The sequence below is a fragment of the Canis lupus genome, chromosome 22, assembly GCF_011100685.1.
Source record: "Canis lupus familiaris isolate Mischka breed German Shepherd chromosome 22, alternate assembly UU_Cfam_GSD_1.0, whole genome shotgun sequence".
Taxonomy (NCBI): Eukaryota; Metazoa; Chordata; class Mammalia; order Carnivora; family Canidae; genus Canis; species Canis lupus.
In genome coordinates, this window is record NC_049243.1 from 19,060,605 (window position 1) to 19,081,027 (window position 20,423).

General features: G+C 37.6%; 1 pseudogene; it reads left to right on the forward strand.

Annotated features, from left to right (window-relative positions):
• The first annotated feature begins 612 nt into the window (after positions 1–612).
• Positions 613–705, forward strand: LOC119865286 (annotated as a pseudogene).
• Positions 706–20,423: the final 19,718 nt, after the last annotated feature.

The window sequence follows — 20,423 nt, forward strand, 5'->3', positions numbered from 1 at the left end:
AGTTGCTTTTGCAACCAAATTTAGATTCTAAAAACAGTTTTTAGGCATTTACTTCCCAATGGTCCTTGATGCTAGCAAGTCCATGGCATGTATTGTCTCAAAGATTGGATGAATACTCTTAGAATTAAAAGGTCTGTGGACTCTCTTTATAGATTATTCCTGAAATCCAGTGTAGAGAAGAGCGTTTTAAAGGCAACGTTTAATATCGTATAATCCAACCATTTAATGTATGTACTTATTTGAAAACCTGCATTTTATATCAAAAATAGCTGAGGGGCACCTGGGTGGCTCAGTCAGTTAAGCATCTGCCTTTGGTTCAGGTCATGATCTCAGGGTCCTAGGATCAAGCCCTGAGTTGGGCTCCCTGCTTGGTGGGAAGTCTGCTTCTCTTTCTCCCTCTGCCCCTCCCTCACTGCTCCTGTGCACTCTCTCTCTCTCTCTCTCCCCCTCTCTCAAAATGAAAATGAATGAACAAAATCTTAAAAAAAAAAAAAAAAACCTGAGACTGTTGAGAGTAAAAAACTTTAAAGATAGAGTTATGGTACAATGAAGGCAATTCCAGAAGCTCGGGTACACCAGTTAAATTTTGCAACTTGGAAGAACAGGTGGGGGGTTCACTTTGGCAGCATATACGCTAAAATTGGAAAGATTCAGAGAATATTAGCATGGCCCCTGCACAAGGATGGCATGCAATTTTTAATTTGTGAAGAGTCAGATGCGTAGAAGGTATGCTGTAGACAAAGGACAGGGGAACTACTCAAACTGATTTTGGAGCTAATCCTTTCCCTAGTCTGAGAGCTAGCAGGAGGATGCTCCAAAGATTCTATGTGAGGGAGATTTTTGGGAAGGGACCCAAGAACTCAATCCCTGGGCTAAATCTCTAGGTTATAACTAAAAGGGAAGCAATAAAAACAAACAAAAAACCATCAGCTTGAGAGGCTAGAGTTACATACTACCAGGAATAGCACTGCATTCAGCACATTATCAGAGAGGAAGAGTAGCAATGGAGATAGAGTTGCCCAGGCAGATCTCACCCCCTAGGGCAGCCTGCAGAGTCCAGCATACCAGAGTTCAGGAAAGGAGGCTTCTCTAAGTCTTCCCATCTCCTCTGAAGGATAAAAATGTGGGTTAGATTAAAGAGAGTCCCGTTCGTATTCTGGAAGAGGGATAAGGCAAAGACAGAGTATGTGGAGCTGGCTCTCCAGGTCCAAAGTATCAATAATGATTGATGTACGCACACACACAGTGTCGGTATAGACAGAGAATAGTTATGAGGCTTCTCACTTCTTTCCTCCTTGAATTAAAGAATATGTGTAAACCCACAAACTCCAGGGAGAAATAAAATATACAGATGAAGGGAGAGAAATCTGAGAGCCTTGACTGAAAAGGATTATGACAAAAGTAACCTGGTTCCAAATAGAATGATATCAAGTTTGTATTTTTCTATTGGACAATAGTGATTATCCTGCCATCTTTGAAAACTAGGTCCTATCATTTTTACTTAAAGAGAATGTACAGATAGGTATTTCTTTACACACCTGATTCAAAGAAATATAAATTTCATGCACAATAAATTTATAATATGTTGTTAAAAGGTCTGTAAGTGGTTCTATATTTGAGTCAAAACTTCCCTTACTACATTTAATCAGTATCACCTGAAGCACTTTTTAGTTAAAACACAGATTGCTGGACCCCCAAGGTGGAGACTGAAAATTTGCATTTTTAACAGTTTTCCAGGTGATGCTGATGCACCTTCTTGTATGACTTTCGCTTTAGTCAAATTCTCCAATGTTTTTGTCATGTTCACTATTTTCTATTTTCTATTTTATTTTTACAGTTATACTGTTGAGTGGCAGTTAAATTAAATCACAACGTATGAGATGTGCCCAGAAAAAAATTGCTGCCTTTTGTGGAATGGTGCTTTCCTAAATTTTATCTGGTCATTTCCACTTGTCCTCTTAGGTGGAAGGGTTCATGCAAGATTATATTAATCGAAAGTACAACTTGGGTGATTGTGCCAAATTATCTACTAATATTTGTTTTAGTAAATAAACAATAACTTTATTGAAATAGTGCAGAACATAGTTGTATCTAGGATAGAAAAGAGGGTATGTTTGGGTAAAGCATAATTTACTCATATGTTAGGTAACAAGGAATAGTTGATGCCAAAAAACAGCAAATGTCCGAAAAGTATTTGATGGGTTAATAGAGGTGACATGCTCTTTGCACTATGAATAAGCACTAGAAAAAAGTCTTTAATTATTCCCTTTACTTCTGTATCATAGAAAAATCAACCATTTTTTTCCAATAGACTGTATTATATACATTGTGTTATACACCTGATTCAGTTTGAGAGGCAGGATCAGAGGATTCCTTGATAGACTATTGAAGTAAGAGAATAGAAAGTCCTTCTCGGGGATGCCTGGGTGGCTCAACTGTTAAGCCTCTGCCTTTGGCTCAGGTCCTGATCCCAGGTTCCTGGATAGAGTTCCGCATCGGGTTCCTTGTGGAGAGCCTGCTTCTCCCTCTGCCTGTGTCTCTGCCTCTCTCTCTCTCTCTGTGTCTCTTATGAATGAATGAATGAATGAATGAATGAATAAATGAATGAATAAATAATAAATAAATAAGTAAATAAATAAATAAAACAAGCACTATATACATAGAGAGAGGTATATATACACGTATATATGTAAATATATTAAGTATATATGTATATGCTTAAGATTTTCCAGGCATTGTTCTAACCATGTATAACTTATGTTAATCTTCACAACAAGCCAATGAGGTGAGAGCACACTGCATAAACATTTAAGTATTTTGCCCAATATCATCCATCTAGTAACAGGAGTAATTAAAATTAGAATCTGGCATTTGGGGAGGAATTCTTAATGTCAACAAAATTGAGATTTTCTCTTTCAAGAATCTATTACCATACCTACCATGAGGCTATTATCAGATGCTGATCCCCTTAATTAACTGATCATGATAGTTTTCTTCTCCTAGATACCTCTGCATAATTGCTTACTCTTAGTGGACTTTCTCATTTTCCATTTCATTGAATTTTCTAATTTTCTTCCTAACTTACTCACTTTTGTTTTATGTCTGACTCATGGGTTCCCCTATTCTTACCCTTTGATAAATGAATGCATTTTCAAAATTAAGACCTCAGTCTTCTGTTTTTCCTAGTTTATTTTTGTAATCTCACCTATTTCTAGGTTAACAGTTTGCATTTTCAAGAGATACCAACATTTCCCATCCCAATGTTCTTTTTCAGTATGAACCTGTCATTTTCCCATCAGGAGACAGAATTTAATCTCCCTCTCCTTCAATCTAGACAAGCTTATAACTGCTTTGACCAACAGAGTATGTGGGAAGAAAGCTGTATATCTTCTAAGGCTAGGTCAAAAGAGGCTATCAGTTTTAACTTTGTTCTGTTGGAACATCAGTCTGAGCAAAGCTAGTTGACATGTAAGAAGTCCAACTACCCTGAAACTACCGCTGGGTTTAATATTTCCAGGTGTAATATTTTTCAGCCTTTCAGACATTTCTGCTTATGCATGAAACAGGTGAGCAAACCCATTTTACGCCATTCAAATGAACTCAACCACCAATGGGATACAAACGAGTAACCTCATATAATGAAATAAGAAGCAAAACCTTAGGCTTCTGTATTTATCTTAAATAAATTGCTTTCATGTCAAACCCTGCCCATATTTCTGATCCACAGAATCTTTAAAAAATGATGATTTAAGTTTAATCCATTAAATTTGAAGTGGCTTATTGTGCAATAATATTAACTTGAATTCCCATGTATTCTACAACCCCCATTTTACAGCTTAACTTCTAATAATATTCTATTCCCATCTTTCCCTCCTCCTATTAAGTTCTTTTTACTTTCAAACCTTATATTCAATATACTTATATTAGGCACTGGACACATTAGCATAAGTAAGATTCAATCTTTTCCCTCATGTCTTATTGGAAAATAAATGTTTTATTTGAGAAGAAAAAAGAGCAAATATAACATATTGGATTAAGTTAATCTTAGAATTAAACAAAGGCATTTGGAAGGAAATAGGAAACACAACTGATACTAAGTGGAGTCATGATAGAATTATAAAAGCAAGCATCTCTGCTCACATATTGAGTTGGAGAAAGTAAACCAACTGCATTAGTGTAGGGGTAGGCATTTTGGAGAAAGGACATTAAAATAACAGAGCTAGCATAAGTAACGAATGTATAGGTTTATACTGGAAATTACAAGCGGTTTGGTGTTAGAGCTATGAGTTATGCCACTCTAATTCCTAAAGATGTCATAATACAAAATGTCATTATATAAAAATGCCATAATATAAAAATAGGAAGAGACAAGATCATGGACATAATGGATTATCAGGATTCTTTTTGTAAATAACTAAGTCTCAGATTAGAGTACAAGAATTATTGAGTACAAGGTGAGCACTTCTGAGACTATTGATAATAAGGAATCAGTGTTTTTCCCTCAGTTTGCCATTGATCAATACTTTTATAAAATAAAGTAGAAATAAAGTTACTGGAAAAGTGAAATTAAAGTGATACATAAACTATAAAGCCCTTAATTTTTATCATTACAGTCAATGGACATAGGATCACTCTATCAAATTACTATAAAATTTCAAATTTAATACCTTTAATATAAGTAATTATCTAGTGTAGACACATAACAATTTCTGAACTAAAATTAGTCCGTGAGTGACACTGCAATAAGGGGATCCAGCCATCCAGCCAGGTGGCTGGTGAGTTGGGAAGACTAATGTGGGACATCTGGGTGACTCCGTGGTTGAGTGTCTGCCTTTGGCTCAGGGAGTTATCCTGGAGTCCCAGGATCAAGTCCCAAATCAGGGGAGCCTGCTACCTCTCTGCCTGTGTTTCTGCTTCTCTGTGTCTCTATCCTGAATTAATAAATAAAATATTTTTAAAAAGGAGAAAGACCAATGTATCATGTTCTCTTACTATAACCAGAAGTGTAAAGGGTAGAAATACTACTAGAATTACTAAAGAGTTAAAATGCTTATATTTTGGATACTCTCAAGCTAAACCAAGGGTGATCCTCAACTTTGTGCCTTAGACAACAGAATAAAAGTTATCCCTCTCGATGGTCTTTCTGATGGGGCAAATTGAAGTTTTAGAGCAGGATATGGTAGGGTATAAGAGCAGAGATTCTGGATTACCTGCTGGTTTCTTACATGACTTACTGGTCATGTGACTTCAGGCATAGAATATAGGCTATTCATACTCAGCATTCTATATTCTCTATAAGAAGGAAATAGTAACAATTGCAAATGCTTCATATTCTGCCTGCCTGCTTGATAGCTTCACCTGAGTTATGTCAGGTCAAAATCAATAGTAAAATTATTCACAGACCTCCACAAGTTAAGTGTACCTTGTGAGCATTATTTTTGGTAACGGCCCCACAATAAACTAGAAAAAGCTATTCTCAAAATTTAGCTTATTTTTAAAATATTTGATACATTTAATGAATGACTAATTCCATTGATTCTACTACTCAACTAAAATTATCCTTTCTATTCCTTGAATCATTGCTCTACTACATGTACTCTCACTCGTGTATGTATATAGGCCATATATTCTGTCTCAGTCTATGGACAAAAATAAGCCAGACTCCCCACATCTTTCATAGTGGAGGACCCATAGTGTTTATTGTGGACCCCTGCAGCCTGCCCCACAGAAGACACTGGCAGTTTTTGCCACTGAAGTAAGTAACCAACAACCATGCTGCCCCATACACATGGAGAGAGAAAGCTGCTGTACACCCCTCAGAAGGAGCGCTGTTGCACTCTCCAGGACAAGGGCAGCCAGCCTCTCTCCCAGCCATGCAAACACCCCCACACCTCAGAACCATGGCTCTATCACATGGACCAGAACTTTAGACTCTTCTCTACAGCTGCTCAGGCACAGGAACCACTCGGAGTGGGGGAGAGATTGGGAGGGGTAGATAGTGTCCTGGACCCTGAAGTTACTTTCATTCTGTGAGCACCTGTGCTCCAGTTGCCAGGGCTCTGCCTGTTCCAAAGGCATCATTTATCAGACATGGTGCTTCTACCATTGCTAGTGTGCCTACAGGCTAGACCTGTTGCCATGAGGTATTCTCTCAGCCATGACATCTCTGTGGGAAAAAAGAAACCAAGAGGTCCTTGATCAGCTTTCGACATAGAAGACCCTACCAGCCTTCGCCACCACTACTGAAACCCACAACCTTGGCCACTGAGAATCCCTGTCCTCTTCACTAAGGCTGACTGTAGCTGATGGAGCTGCATGACGACTACACCCCTGGGCCTTTGCTGCAGCTGGAACTGCTACCTCTACCCAGCTGGCGCTCTCAACTCAACCACAGGTGAAGATCTTTCCCCACCAAAACAGTATGTAAAGTCTAGAAGAGGTAACTGCTTTATCAAATGTGTTATCTATAATCAAGGAAACACAACATACCACCAAATGAACACAATAATTACCTCTAGGTAATCCCCATAGGTAAATCCTATGTGGATAATGGGAGTATCATCAACCAAACAATTTTTGCATTATGAGAATGCCAATAGGAGAAAAAGAGACAGAGGGCCTATTTAAAGAAATAATGGCTCCAAATTAACTGAAGCCAGAGAAAGTGCAGGTACATGAAGCTTATAGATCTTCATGAAAATTCAAACTCAAAATGAATACATAAAAACACATTATAATAAAACTCAAAAATCAGAGACAAAGGATTTTGAAAGCAAAAAGAGATAAGAAATACATACAAGAAAACCCATGAAGGCAATCAGCAGATTTTTTTTTTGATAGCACAAATATAAGTTTTATAGATATCTCTAATATGTGTAGATATCACGTATCCTATATATGTTACATATACTATTTTCATTCTGTTACCCCCACAGAATCCTATTTTCTTTACAGCAGAGCTAATTGACATGGACAAATGTGTGAACTTCCAAGGAGAAATCAGCAAAGCCAAAAATTCTATCTCTAGGAAATGCTTCTTTCATTCCAGATTTTCAATCCTGTGAGAGTTAACACAAGTCCTAGCTTACATGTCAAAAACATTCTAAGAAGGGGGAAAAAAAACAAAGCCTAAGACCAACAACTCCAAGGTACCCTGGGGCCCCTTTAACAGTAACTTCCTGCACATGTTCCAGATGCCAACCTATATGAAAAGCTCTTGCGGTGCTGGTTACAAATAAAATTCCTCGGCCCCACCCAAGCCCACTGAATCATATTCCCTTGGGGAGGGTCTGGTAATCTATTTTTATACAAGAACCCCGAAAATTGCTATGCACGCTACAATTTAAGAATACTTTGTCTAGGGGTGCCTGGCTGGCTCAGTCAGTAGAGCATGAGGCTCTTGATCTTGGGGTCATGAGTTGGAGCCCCATATCTGGTGTAAAATTCACACACACACACAGAATACTTTGTTAACCTGTGCTGTTTAATACAGCAGACACTAACCACTTGTGACTATTTTAATTAATTAAAATGAAGTAAAATGTAAAAATTCACTTTCTCAATCATGCTAGCCATATTTCAAGTGCCCCATAGCCCCATGTGGCTAGAGGCTACTGTTTTGGGAAGTGTTCTATAGTTTTTAGGGTATAGATCCTTTACCTCTTTGGTTAGGTTTATTCCTAGGTATCTTATGCTTTTGGGTGCAATTGTAAATGGGATTGACTCCTTAATTTCTCTTTCTTCAGTCTCATTGTTAGTGTATAGAAATGCCACTGATTTCTGGGCATTGATTTTGTATCCTGCCACGCTACCGAATTGCTGTATGAGTTCTAGCAATCTTGGGGTGGAGACTTTTGGGTTTTCTATGTAGAGTATCATGTCATCGGCGAAGAGGGAGAGTTTGACTTCTTCTTTGCCAATTTGAATGCCTTTAATGTCTTTTTGTTGTCTGATTGCTGAGGCTAGGACTTCCAGTACTATGTTGAATAGCAGTGGTGAGAGTGGACATCCCTGTCTTGTTCCTGATCTTAGGGGAAAGGCTCCCAGTGCTTCCCCATTGAGAATGATATTTGCTGCGGGCTTTTCGTAGATGGCTTTTAAGATGCTGAGGAAAGTTCCCTCTATCCCTACACTCTGAAGAGTTTTGATCAGAAATGGATGCTGTATTTTGTCAAATGCTTTCTCTGCATCTAATGAGAGGATCATATGGTTCTTGGTTTTTCTCTTGCTGATATGATGAATCACATTGATTGTTTTACAGGTGTTGAACCAGCCTTGTGTCCCAGGGATAAATCCTACTTGGTCATGGTGAATAATTTTCTTAATGTATTGTTGGATCCTATTGGCCAGTATCTTGTTGAGAATTTTTGCATCCATGTTCATCAGGGATATTGGTCTGTAATTTTCCTTTTTGGTGGGGTCTTTGGTTTTGGAATTAAGGTGATGCTGGCCTCATAGAATGCATTTGGAAGTACTCCATCTCTTTCTATCTTTCCAAACAGCTTTAGGAGAATAGGTATAGTTTCTTCTTTAAACTTTTGATAAAATTCCCCTGGGAAGCCATCTGGCCCTGGACTCTTGTGTCTTGGGAGGTTTTTGATGACTGCTTCAATTTGCTCCCTGGTTATTGGCCTGTTAAGGTTTTCTATTTCTTCTTGTTCCAGTTTTGGTAGTTTGTGGCTTTCCAGGAATGCATCCATTTCTTCTAGATTGCCTAATTTATTGGTGTACAGCTATTCATAATATGTTTTTAAAATCATTTGTATTTCCTTGGTGTTGGTAGTGATCTCTCCTTTCTCATTCATGATTTTATTAATTTGAGTCTTCTCTCTCTTCTTTTTAATAAGGCTGGCTAATGGCTTATCTATCTTATTAATTCTTTCAAAGAACCAACTCCTGGTTCTGTTGATCTGTTCCACAGTTCTTCTGGTCTCGATTTCATTGAGTTCTGCTCAAATCTTTATTAACTCTCTTCTTCTCCTGGGTGTAGGATCTATTTGCTGTTTTTTCTCTAGCTCCTTTATGTGTAAGGTTAGCTTTTGTATTTGAGTTCTTTCCAGTTTTTGGATGGATGCTTGCATTGCGATGTATTTCCCCCTTAGGACTGCTTTTGCTGCATCCCAAAGATTTTGAAGGGTTGTATCTTCATTCTCATTAGTTTCCATGAATCTTTTTAATTCTTCCTTAATTTCATGGTTGGCCCTTTCATCTTTTAGCAGGATGGTCCTTAACCTCCACGTGTTTGAGGTCCTTCCAAACTTCTTGTTGTGATTTAGTTCTAATTTCAAGGCATTATGGTCTGAAAATATGCAGGGGACAATCCCAATCTTTTGGTATCGGTTCAGACCCGATTTGTGACCCAGTACGTGGTCTATTCTGGAGAAAGTTCCATGTGCACTTGAGAAGAATGTGTATTCAGTTGAGTTTGGATGTAAAGTTCTGTAGATATCTGTGAAATCCATCTGGTCCAGTGTATCATTTAAAGTTCTCGTTTCTTTGGAGATGTTGTGCTTAGAAGACCTATCGAGTATAGAAAGAGGTAGATTGAAGTCACCAAGTATACGTGTATTATTATCTAAGTATTTCTTCAGTTTGGTTAATAATTGATTTATATATTTGGCAGCTCCCACATTCAGGGCATATATATTGAGGATTGTTAAGTCCTCTTGTTGGATAGATCCTTCAAGTATGATATAGTGTCCCTCTTCATCTCTCACTACAGTCTTCGGGGTAAATTTTAGTTTATCTGGTATAAGGATGGCTACCCCTGCTTTCTTTTGAGGACCATTCGAATGGTAAATGGTTCTCCAACCTTTTATTTTCAGGCTGTAGGTGTCCTTCTGTCTAAAATGAGTCTCTTGTAGACAGCAAAGAGATGGGTCCTGCTTTTTTATCCAGTCTGAAACCCTGCGCCTTTTGATGGGGTCATTAAGCCCGTTCATGTTCAGAGTCACTATTGAGAGATATGAGTTTAGTGTCGTCATGATATCTATTCAGTCCTTGTTTTTGTGGATTGTTCCACTGAACTTCTTCTTAAAGGGGAATTTTAAGAGTCCCCCTTAAAATGTCTTGCAGAGCTGGTTTGGAGGTCACATATTCTTTCAGTTGCTGCCTGTCTTGGAAGCTCTTTTGGAAGCTCTTTATCTCTTCTTCCATTTTGAATGAGAGCCTTGCTGGATAAAGCATTCTTGGTTTCATGTTCTTCTCATTTACGACCCTGAATATATCCTGCCAGCCCTTTCTGGCCTGCCAGGTCTCTGTGGAGAGGTCTGCTGTTACCCTAATACTCCTCCCCATAAAAGTCAGGGATTTCTTGTCTCTTGCTGCTTTAAGGATCTTCTCTTTATCTTTGGAATTTGCAAGCTTCACTATTAAATGTCGAGGTGTTGAACGGTTTTTATTGATTTTAGGGGGGGATCTCTCTATTTCTTAGATCTGAATGCCTGTTTCCCTTCCCAGATTAGGAAAGTTTTCAACTAGAATTTGTTCAAATACATATTCTGGCCCTCTGTCCCTTTCGGCGCCCTTGGGAACACCAATTAAACGTAGGTTTTCCTTCCTCAGGCTGTCGTTTATTTCCCTTAATCTATCTTCATGGTCTTTTAATTGTTTGTCTCTTTTTTCCTCAGTTTCCCTCTTTGCTATCAACTTGTCTTCTATGTCACTCACTCGTTCTTCCACCTCGTTAACCCTCGTCGTTAGGACTTCTAGTTTGGATTGCATCTCATTCAATTGATTTTTAATTTCTGCCTGATTAGCTCTAAATTCTGCAGTCATGAAGTCTCTTGAGTCCTTTATGCTTTTTTCTAGAGGCACCAGTAGCTGTATAACAGTGCTTCTGAACTGGCTTTCTGACATTGAATTGTAATCCAGATTTTGTAACTCTGTGGGAGAGAGGACTGTTTCTGATTCTTTCTTTTGAGGTGAGGTTTTCCTTCTAGTCATTTTGCTCAGTGCAGAGTGGCCAAAAGCAAGTTGTATTGGGAAAAGGAGAAAAAGAGAGGAGAGAAAGAAGGAAAGAAAAGAGAAAGAGAAAAAAAGGAAGAAAAAAAAGAAAAAGAAGAAGAAAAAGAGAGAAAAAGAAAGAAAGGAAAAAAGGGGGTGGGGGAAGGAAACAAATCAAAAAGCAAAACAAAACAAAACAAAACAAAACAAAACAAAACAAAACAAAAAAAGAACCACGGGGGAGTATCTTCTGATTCTGTGTACTTTAAGTCCCTTGGCTTCCCCTGGAACTTGTCCGTCCAGCTGGTCTTCTAGGGGAGGGGCCTGTTGTGCTGATTTTCATGTGTTAGCAGTTGGGGGAGCTGCTCTGCCCCTGCCTGGTGCAGGGCTCAGTGGGGGTTGTTTACCCCGTGAGGCCCCAGGAGGAACAACCGCAGTGGCGGGGCCAGCTCTGCAGCCCTGGAGTCAGCTCCCGCAGTACCTCCGGAGCTCTCCGTCTGCAGGGCCTGGAGGCTCCGGGCCGGGGCCGCTGATCTGCTCAGCTGGGGCAGGAGCGTCCTCGCTGTCCTGGGCCCTCCCGGCCTCTGCCTGTCCCGGGGGAGGCCGGATCCTGGGCTGTGTCTCGGCGCCCTGGGCTCCAGGGCCTGTACTGTTGGATTCACGCTCCGCCCGCAGCCCTCGCGAGCGCCCCCGAGCCCCGCGGAGCCGCTCCCGCCCCGCACAGCCCCCTCCGCGGAAGCCGCCCCCTAGCCCCCCCCCAGCTGCTCCAAGCCCGCAGCCCCCTCCGCGGAGCCGCCCCCGAGCCCCACCCCGAGCTGCCCCAGCCCCGCAGCCCCCTCCGCGGAGCCCGCCCCCCCGAGGCCCCCCCGATGCCGGCTTCCCGCCCAGCAGCCCCCTCACGCACGAGCCGCCCCCGAGCCCCCCCTAGAAGCCGCTCCCGCCCCGCAGCCCCCTCCTGCGGAGCCGCCCCCGGAGGCCCCCCACGAGCCGCTTCCCAGCCCCGCAGCCCCCTCCCGCGGAGCCGCCCCCGAGCCCCCGAGCTGCTCCGGGTCCCGCCGTGCGCGCTGCAGCCCTTAGGGAGCTCGGCCGCGGGGTGTGGGGCTCTCCCGGGGCGCAGGTGTCTGTTAGTGTCCCCGGGAGCCCGAGGGCATCCCCGCCCCCCTGGGTCCTGCTCCACCTCCCCGCGAGCCCCTTTCCGCCCGGGAAGGTCGGTGCAGCTCCTGCTCCTCCGGGACGGGGCTCTCCTGTCCTGGGGACACTCGCCCCGGCCTCAGCCCGGCTCCTCGCGGGCCCCTCCCCCTTGGAGGCCTTTGTGTCTTTATTTCTTTTTCCCCGTCTTCCTACCTTGATAGAAGCGCGAACTCTTCTCACTGTGGCGTTCCAGCTGGTCTCTCTTTAAATCTCAGGCCGAATTCGTAGATTTTCAGGATAATTTGAAGGTTTTCTAGGTAATTTGGTGGAGACAGGTGACTTGGGGACCCTACTCTCCCGCCATCTTCCCCTCCCCCAGATTTCTCATTAGGAGCCTTGCAGTCCAGGAAAGAATGGAATGATATATTCAGAGCATTGAAAGAAAACATCAAATAAGAGCACTTTACCCAGTAAACCTGTCCTTCAGCAATACTGGACACAAAACTTTCCCAAACAAAAGCTGAGGAAGTTCATCACCCCTAGATCTGCCTCACAAGAAATGCTAAAGAGAATTCTTTTATTTATTTTTTTTTAGGATTTTATTCATTTATTCATGAGACACACACACACACACACACACACACTCAGAGTCAGAGACACATGCAGAGGGAGAAGCAGGCTCCATGCAGGGCGCCCGACCTGGGACTCGATCCCAAGTCCCCAGGGAACTGGGGCACTAAAGGCGCTAAACCGCTGAGCCACCCGGGCTGCCCCTAAAGGGAATTCTTTATGCTAAAGTGAAGGATTCTGATTAGTAACATGAAAGCTGAGTTTTATCTAACACTAAAACCTATATTGTTAAAGATAATGGTATATTTTTAATATCAATTCTTTGGAATCTAGCATAGTTTATGGTGTACCTTTTATGATTCTACTGTGAACATAGGACTGTTACGAAAAGCAAGATGATGTTAAATAACAGCATTCAAATAAACATTTGTTTTATCAAAATAATATACTTCCATTTAAATTGATTTATTTAAGTGGACTGACATCATTTTTGTAATTACCACATTATCAATTTTGTAGGTTATATATTTATATAATACCTGGTAACTTAAAAAATAAAGTGTTTAGCTCTATGTTATAACATTTATCTTCAGTGATTTTATTTCAAAGTACATGTATAATAAGGGGTACTATCCGAGTAGCACAAAGTATACTGCTATATTATTTTCTAAATGTCAGCTATGTTATATTTGAGAAGTCACCTGCCTCTATGGTGTTTCCTTTCAAACATAACTCTTTTTTTTACTCGTCTTACACTTATAGCATTAAGGTAATAGTTGAGTGGGACAGAACCATTTAAACTGTATTTCATTATAATGAGCATCAGGTAAGAGTTACTAACCCACAAAGGCTTTAAAACCATTTTCACAAAATTGTGTCAATCATTGTCAAAAGTAAATACATTGAAATAACAAATGAGAAGCTTGCTTTAGAGTATTCAAGAAATTTCAATAGTGTTTCTCTTTGGTTTCAGAATATTATATTCCATATTTTATGTTAAATTATTTGAAAGATCTTTTTCCAAACAAATTGATATTGTCCAATCTGCATGCATAAAATTAAATTAGGACAAAACACAAAACAGAGTTATTTCTTTAATTACCAAACAAATTCACTATTTCATAATCAAAGTCAGATACTCCAGGGCACAAGTTGCACAGTGTTAATTCACGCTTAGGTGCATTGATGGCTCAGAGCCTTCAGCCTCATGCTTAGCAACACACTAGGTGTGAAATATTACAACACAATTCACAACCTGTCATGTCTTATGGCTTAATTAGGAATGTTTATGATCTTGTTATTCATACTCTATCAGTAATAGACAACTAAAAAAAGAGACGAGGGACCATTATTTGCAGAATAGTGTCATCATCATCGCATAAACTGAAAGCTCAAACTGCGGCTTAATTCAGTCTGGAATGGTAACTAAATAATGAAAATAAGTATCATAGGAGAATTGCACAGCACAAATACTGTGCCCAGGAAAAGAACTGTGAAGTGACATACTCATGTATTATTTGATCTCATTATTGGAAACTTGAATACTTGGGGATATTTACTTAGGTTAGAAAGACGTGAAGTCTAGTCATCCAATAAAACTATATATAACTATATAACTATATAACTATATATATAAGATCCAATAAAAAAAAATATATATAGAGAGAGAGAGAGAGAGAAGAGGAAATTGAATTAAACCATCATTTCAATAGAGGATTTTTGACTCAGTGCAAAAATTTAAAGAATTTGTTTTATTATCTGATGATGAAACTTTCAATGACTACCTAGTGATTCTACCACTGTTGGATTCTATGTTTTTATTTTCATATATATGTAGTAGATAAATATTTAATAATTCACATCAGTTAAGGAATATTTTAGAGGAAAGTTCACTTTAAGATTATTAATGTAAAAAGCACTTAGAGAATGGTCTGAGAATTATAATAGATCAAAAAAGATCTTGGGCGTGAGGGTTAGTAAAATAAGATTAAACAATATAGATGAAGGAATCAGACCTGATTACATATAAATGTCCTAATTTTGCCTATAATATCTAGTATAGATTTCACTTTTTTTTTTCATGGACTCAGGGCAAATAGATCTTTATATTTGTGTGTTTGTACTGGTCAAAATGTATCTACTACAGGCTACTATAGTTGAAATCATTATTTTAAAGAAGTTTCTTTTGATTTTGTATGAACCTCCATTTCATCCATTAGCTCAAGAGTTCAGTTGCTTTTTCCTGGCCAAGAAAGGTCAAATATTATTTATTATTGTAGCTGGACATGATTTAAAATCAGATTACTCTGAAATCTTTTGTGAAAATAGGAAAGGTGCCATTTGCTTGGCACTTACTGCTCAAACTGCACTGAATTTCCTTAAAGCATTTAGAAAATGATTATGTTAATTTTAACAACAAAAAAACTGTTGGCAAAAAACTGTTTCATAAATAGATTCAAGTAAAGAAATATCTAGTTCTGAAAGTGACTGACTTGATTTAGCTGTGTTAACCATTACTCATCCATCCATTCATTCAGGAAATATTTAGTGAGCACCTTGTAAGAGGCAGCATTATAATATACTTCATGTATAAGGGGTGAATAAAATTTGGCATTCTCCCTTATATTGAACAAAATTTCACTCCCTCAGGTTTTTACCCTACTCCTTTCCGATATTAAAAATGAGTCTTCTCATTTTTTAATACTGAAACTATTTCATATCATCTGTGGATTTACGAAGGTATACTTTGTCTCTCTGAATTTAATCTCTAATTGCATTTCATCTTAAGCTTATGGGTGAACCATTTTCTTTTTCTTTCTTTCTATGATTCTTTTTTTTTTTTAATTGGAGTTCAATTTGCCAACATACAGCATAACACCCAATGCTCATCCCATCAAGTGGCCCCCTCAGTGCCCATCACCCAGTTACCCCCCACCCCCCACCCACCTCCCTTTCCACCACCCTCTGTTTGTTTCCCAGAGTTAGGAGTCTCTCATTTTCTGTCTCCCTTTCTGATATTTTCCACTCATTTTTTCTTCTTTTCCCTTTATTCCCTTTCACTATTTTTTATATTCCCCAAATGAATGAGACCATATAATGTTTGTCCTTCTCCGATTGACTTACTTCACTCAGCATAATACCCTCCAGTTCCATCCACGTCGAAACAAATTGTGGGTATTTGTCATTTCTAATGGCTGAGTAATATTCCATTGTATACATAAACCACATCTTCTTTATCCATTCGTCTTTCGATGGACACCGAGGCTCCTTCCACAGTTTGGCTATTGTGGACATTGCTGCTATAAACATCGGGGTGCAGGTGTCCTGGTGTTTCACTGCATCTGTATCTTTGGGGTAAATCCCCAGCAGTGCAATTGCTGGGTTGTAGGGCAGGTCTATTTTTAACTCTTTGAGGAACCTCCACACAGTTTTCCAGAGTGGCTGCACCAATGGGTGAACCATTTTCACATAGAAAAATTAGAATGGTGGATATATTTTCTCTAAACTTTTATAATTATCAGTAGTTCCTTTTGTTGGGTTAAACAATGTTAAAGCAATTATTTAGAAATTTGGGGCAAAAAAAGAAAGCCATTCTTCCATATGTGAGAAATAGAGAATAATTAAAACTTTAAAACATCTTTGAATGAATCAGCAAAAATGTTCCTCTCTATTGATAGAAGCATCCTGCACAAGAGGAAACTGCATTTTTGCCTTCAACAATTCAATTATTTTTAAACTTCAAGAACAACCAATGGCAAAGTACAGAAGAATTTGGTTATTTTAAAGGTAAATAAATATATACAATTGTTTTAATGTAAAGACAAAGATATTAATTACTAATGTCAAAGGAAAAAAAGAGCAGTACCCACAGTTCTTCATTGCATCATCAGCTTATCTTTAAGCATTGATAAGATCATCCAGAAATTGATCTTTCTAATTAATAATATACAAGACATGCCTCTTAACAATTCTTGTCACATTAAACTCAACAAGTCAATTACAGCATAATGTGATCTGATTATAGTCAGTTCCTTATTGATTTAAAAATGCATTTAAATGGATTTGAAATAAAATTAAAACGGTTTCATAGTTGAAACATCATGCTTTGTTTTTTTCCCCATAATCATGCTTTCTTTTCTATATATAAATGCTCCCATATCATATCATTATGAAAGTAATAAACATTTTCATGATTTAATATTTATGGGGAATAATAAAATAGAAGATTCAAATTATTATTTTATGAATTAGTTAGGACAGGCAATTAATCCTGAAGTAATGTATATTGCTTCAAAACTCTTCCTAATATAAGTTTAATACTTTTTTAAAAGAGTTTAATCTCAATCCTTAATTTTATTTTATTTATTTACTAGTTCCACTATACTATACTTTTATAAGTGCCTTTTTAAAATACTAGTTTGTATAAGGAGAATTCATGCTATCATCCTTCCAACATGTACCTTTAAATATTGATTTGTTAGTCTTATATGAAAGGAAGAGTAATTCACATATCAAAGATCCATGATTATTTTATAAAAAATATTTTATATCTCAAAGCTTATTTTAATAAACATTATTACTGTACCACAGTTTTTATATCTTCATATTTAGAGGCCAATTGAAACAACAGACTTTGGGATTTTTAGCACAGTATGAAGAAAATTAATTATGCATCTCCAATTAAGGCCAATTAGAGTTGTGCTTCCACTCCCTTGCACACCATGCAAAAACTCTACCCAAAGTGTCTAATAAATGTAGAAAGTTCATTAACATTAAGTTTGGCTTCCATGTCTATTACCATCTCCTGTGGTGTTGTGTAGATTACTAAAATGTAATGGAAATTATCTATTAGAGATGCATAACATCTAATGCCATCATTTATAGAGACTTTACATATGAAACTGTATGAACACCTTAGCATCAGTAATATTTTTAGGATTTTGCAAAAAGTTTCAGGAAGTTTTTGCTTGAATGGTTTGAGAAAAGAGAATTTTAAAAATCCATTACCTTAAAAGTTTAATTCAGGAAGTAATTACTATGCTGACCAAAATGAGTCTTAAAAGCTCTCTATAGTTATTTGAAGAATTAAAAATTGCATTTCTATTAGCAAATATTTTATTTGTTGTATAGTACAGAGATAGAATATCTTATTACTTCACATTTTCAGTGGTTTCCTTCTATCATATGTATATACAAATAGTATGTTTTATATTTAAGAGCCCCATGAACCTGTGCAAATTTGAATCAGAGTAAGAGATAGGAAAATTAGCCAATAAGTATGAGCCTTCATGTAAATTTCTTATATGGTCTATAAAATAGTTCAAAAGCATCTGTTTTAAGCTATCCATATGCTGCTTTTATAAAATATTCTTTATATTTTGAGGCAATCAAGCTACTAATCTGAACAAGATATTGTAAACCAAAATTGAAATATTTATTTGGAAAACTTGCTTGTTTCATGCAGAAATAGCTTCTGGGTTGATATATAGATACTATATTCAGGTACAGATAAAATTTTAACTAAATTCTTAGTCAAAATTACAAACACCAAATAAATATCAACAGACCTGGAAATGACTACTGAGTTCAACATTGGGATATTAAAGGCATTTAACATGTTAAGATACATACACAGGCCATTGAATTGCATTAGGGCAAGTCTTCAACAAATGTATTAGAACAACTGGATAGCTTTTAAGAAAAACAGTGTATGTAAAGAAAAACAATGTGCTTTAATACATATATCAAATGATAAAAAAATAGTTTGGAATGAATTAAACATTTACCATGGTACCCCTATCAAAAAGTTTTTATTTTTATTTTATTTATTTATTTTTTTTATCAAAAAGTTTTTAAAAACATAAATAGAACTTCACAAAAAATAAAACCCATTTATCAGAATTTACCATTAAGAACATAAAAATGAAAGCTATAGATTGGAAGTATTTAATACACATATATAATATGTATGTATGGAAGTATTTAACACACATGTATATATAATATATGTATATGTGTATGTGTATATGTGTGTATCTGAAAAATGATATATAAAAGATCTCTACAAATCAATAATAAGATAAATAGCCCAGTTTTTTAAATATGAAAAATCCAATCAGGCACTCCGTAAAAGAGTATATACCAATAACCAATAAGCACATGAAAAATTACTCAACATTGTTTCTCATCCAGGAAATGAAAATAAAACCACAATGAGTCACACCCAATAGGATGGGTATAATTAAAAAACTAAAATATTGGAGACAATGAAGAGTAACTAGAACTCTCATACTTTGCTGGTAGGAATATAAAATGGTAGTCATTTTGGCAAACAGTTGATAGTTTCTTTAAAAGTTAAATGTATGCCAATATGCCTATTTTAAAATACCTCATGTGATCTGTTCATTGCGCTTTTAGATACTTACCCAACATATGTTCATAAAGAGCCTTATACATGAATATTTGATTCGGTTTTATTCATAAGAACTAAAAACTGGAAAAAAATACAGGTGTCTATCAACAGAAGAATGGGTAACTGCACAATAAATTCAATAAATTCAATTCAATTCAATGAAAGTCTACGTAGCAATAAATAACAAAATATAATTTACACAACAATATGGATTAGTTTGGGGAACATTATTTTGAGAAGACACAGTAGACTACAAAGAACCCCACAAAATGTTTTAATATAAATGAACTTCAAGAATAGGAAAAACTAGGGGCACCTGGGTGCCTCAGTTCAATGTATGACTCTTGATTTCAGCTAAGACAGCGATCCTTGAGGTCGTGAGATCAAGCCCCATATCAGGCTCTGCACTCAGCAGAGTCTACTTGAGATTCTCTACCCTCCCCCGTCCTGCCCTCCTGCTTGTGCTTGCACATTCTGTCTTTCTCTCTCTCTCTCAAATAAATAAATAAATCTTAAAAATAGAAGAATAGGTAAAACTAATTTACGGGGAAAGAAATAAAAACAATTATTGGTAATGTTCATAGTTGGGGCTGATTGAAAAAGACACAAGAGAAATTGCTAAAGTGACAGAATTTGTCTATATTTTGTGCCCCCATGGTAGGTATATATTAGTGAAAGCTCTTAATTTGTACATTTAAGAACTGTCCACTTTACTCATGTAACCTTATATAAACAATAGAAAGATAGATAAGATAGATGTCACTTTATGTTATTTACTGGTGTAGTTACGTATGTAGTAAGGTGTTAAGAATTGTAAAAATTAAAAAAAAAAGAATTGTAAAATTTTTGAGATTTCAGCCTATTAGTAACTGGACAAGTTTGCCTACCACTGTTTTATGAATGGTGTTAGAAGAATCAAGATTTCCAGGTTCTAGTCAAATGCCTATATCATATATGGTACAAGAGGCAGGATCACTTCTAGATTTGCATCAGCTCATTTTACTCCCCAAGTTCCATAGAAGGGACATGGAGAGGCCCAGACAGATACTTCATATGCACCATGGTTTTATATCCCAGCTAAGAAACTATAAGCCTAGGAAACTCTCAATTTTCTAAGCAGGCTGCTAGCAAAACTGCCCCAATATTACCCTGCGAAGAGGCAACGTATTGTTTTGTTAAGGAAAAGTATCTGTAGTTTACCCTGAAGAGAGAGAGTATATCTATCTTCCAAGGCTATTCTCTAGACAAACATCCTTGAAATATCTGGAAAATGGTTATTTTAATTATGAAGAAAGTCCATGGAGAATCATCTCCCAATGTATGGGTATGGATATATTTTTTAAGATAGTTACTTAGGAAAATACTA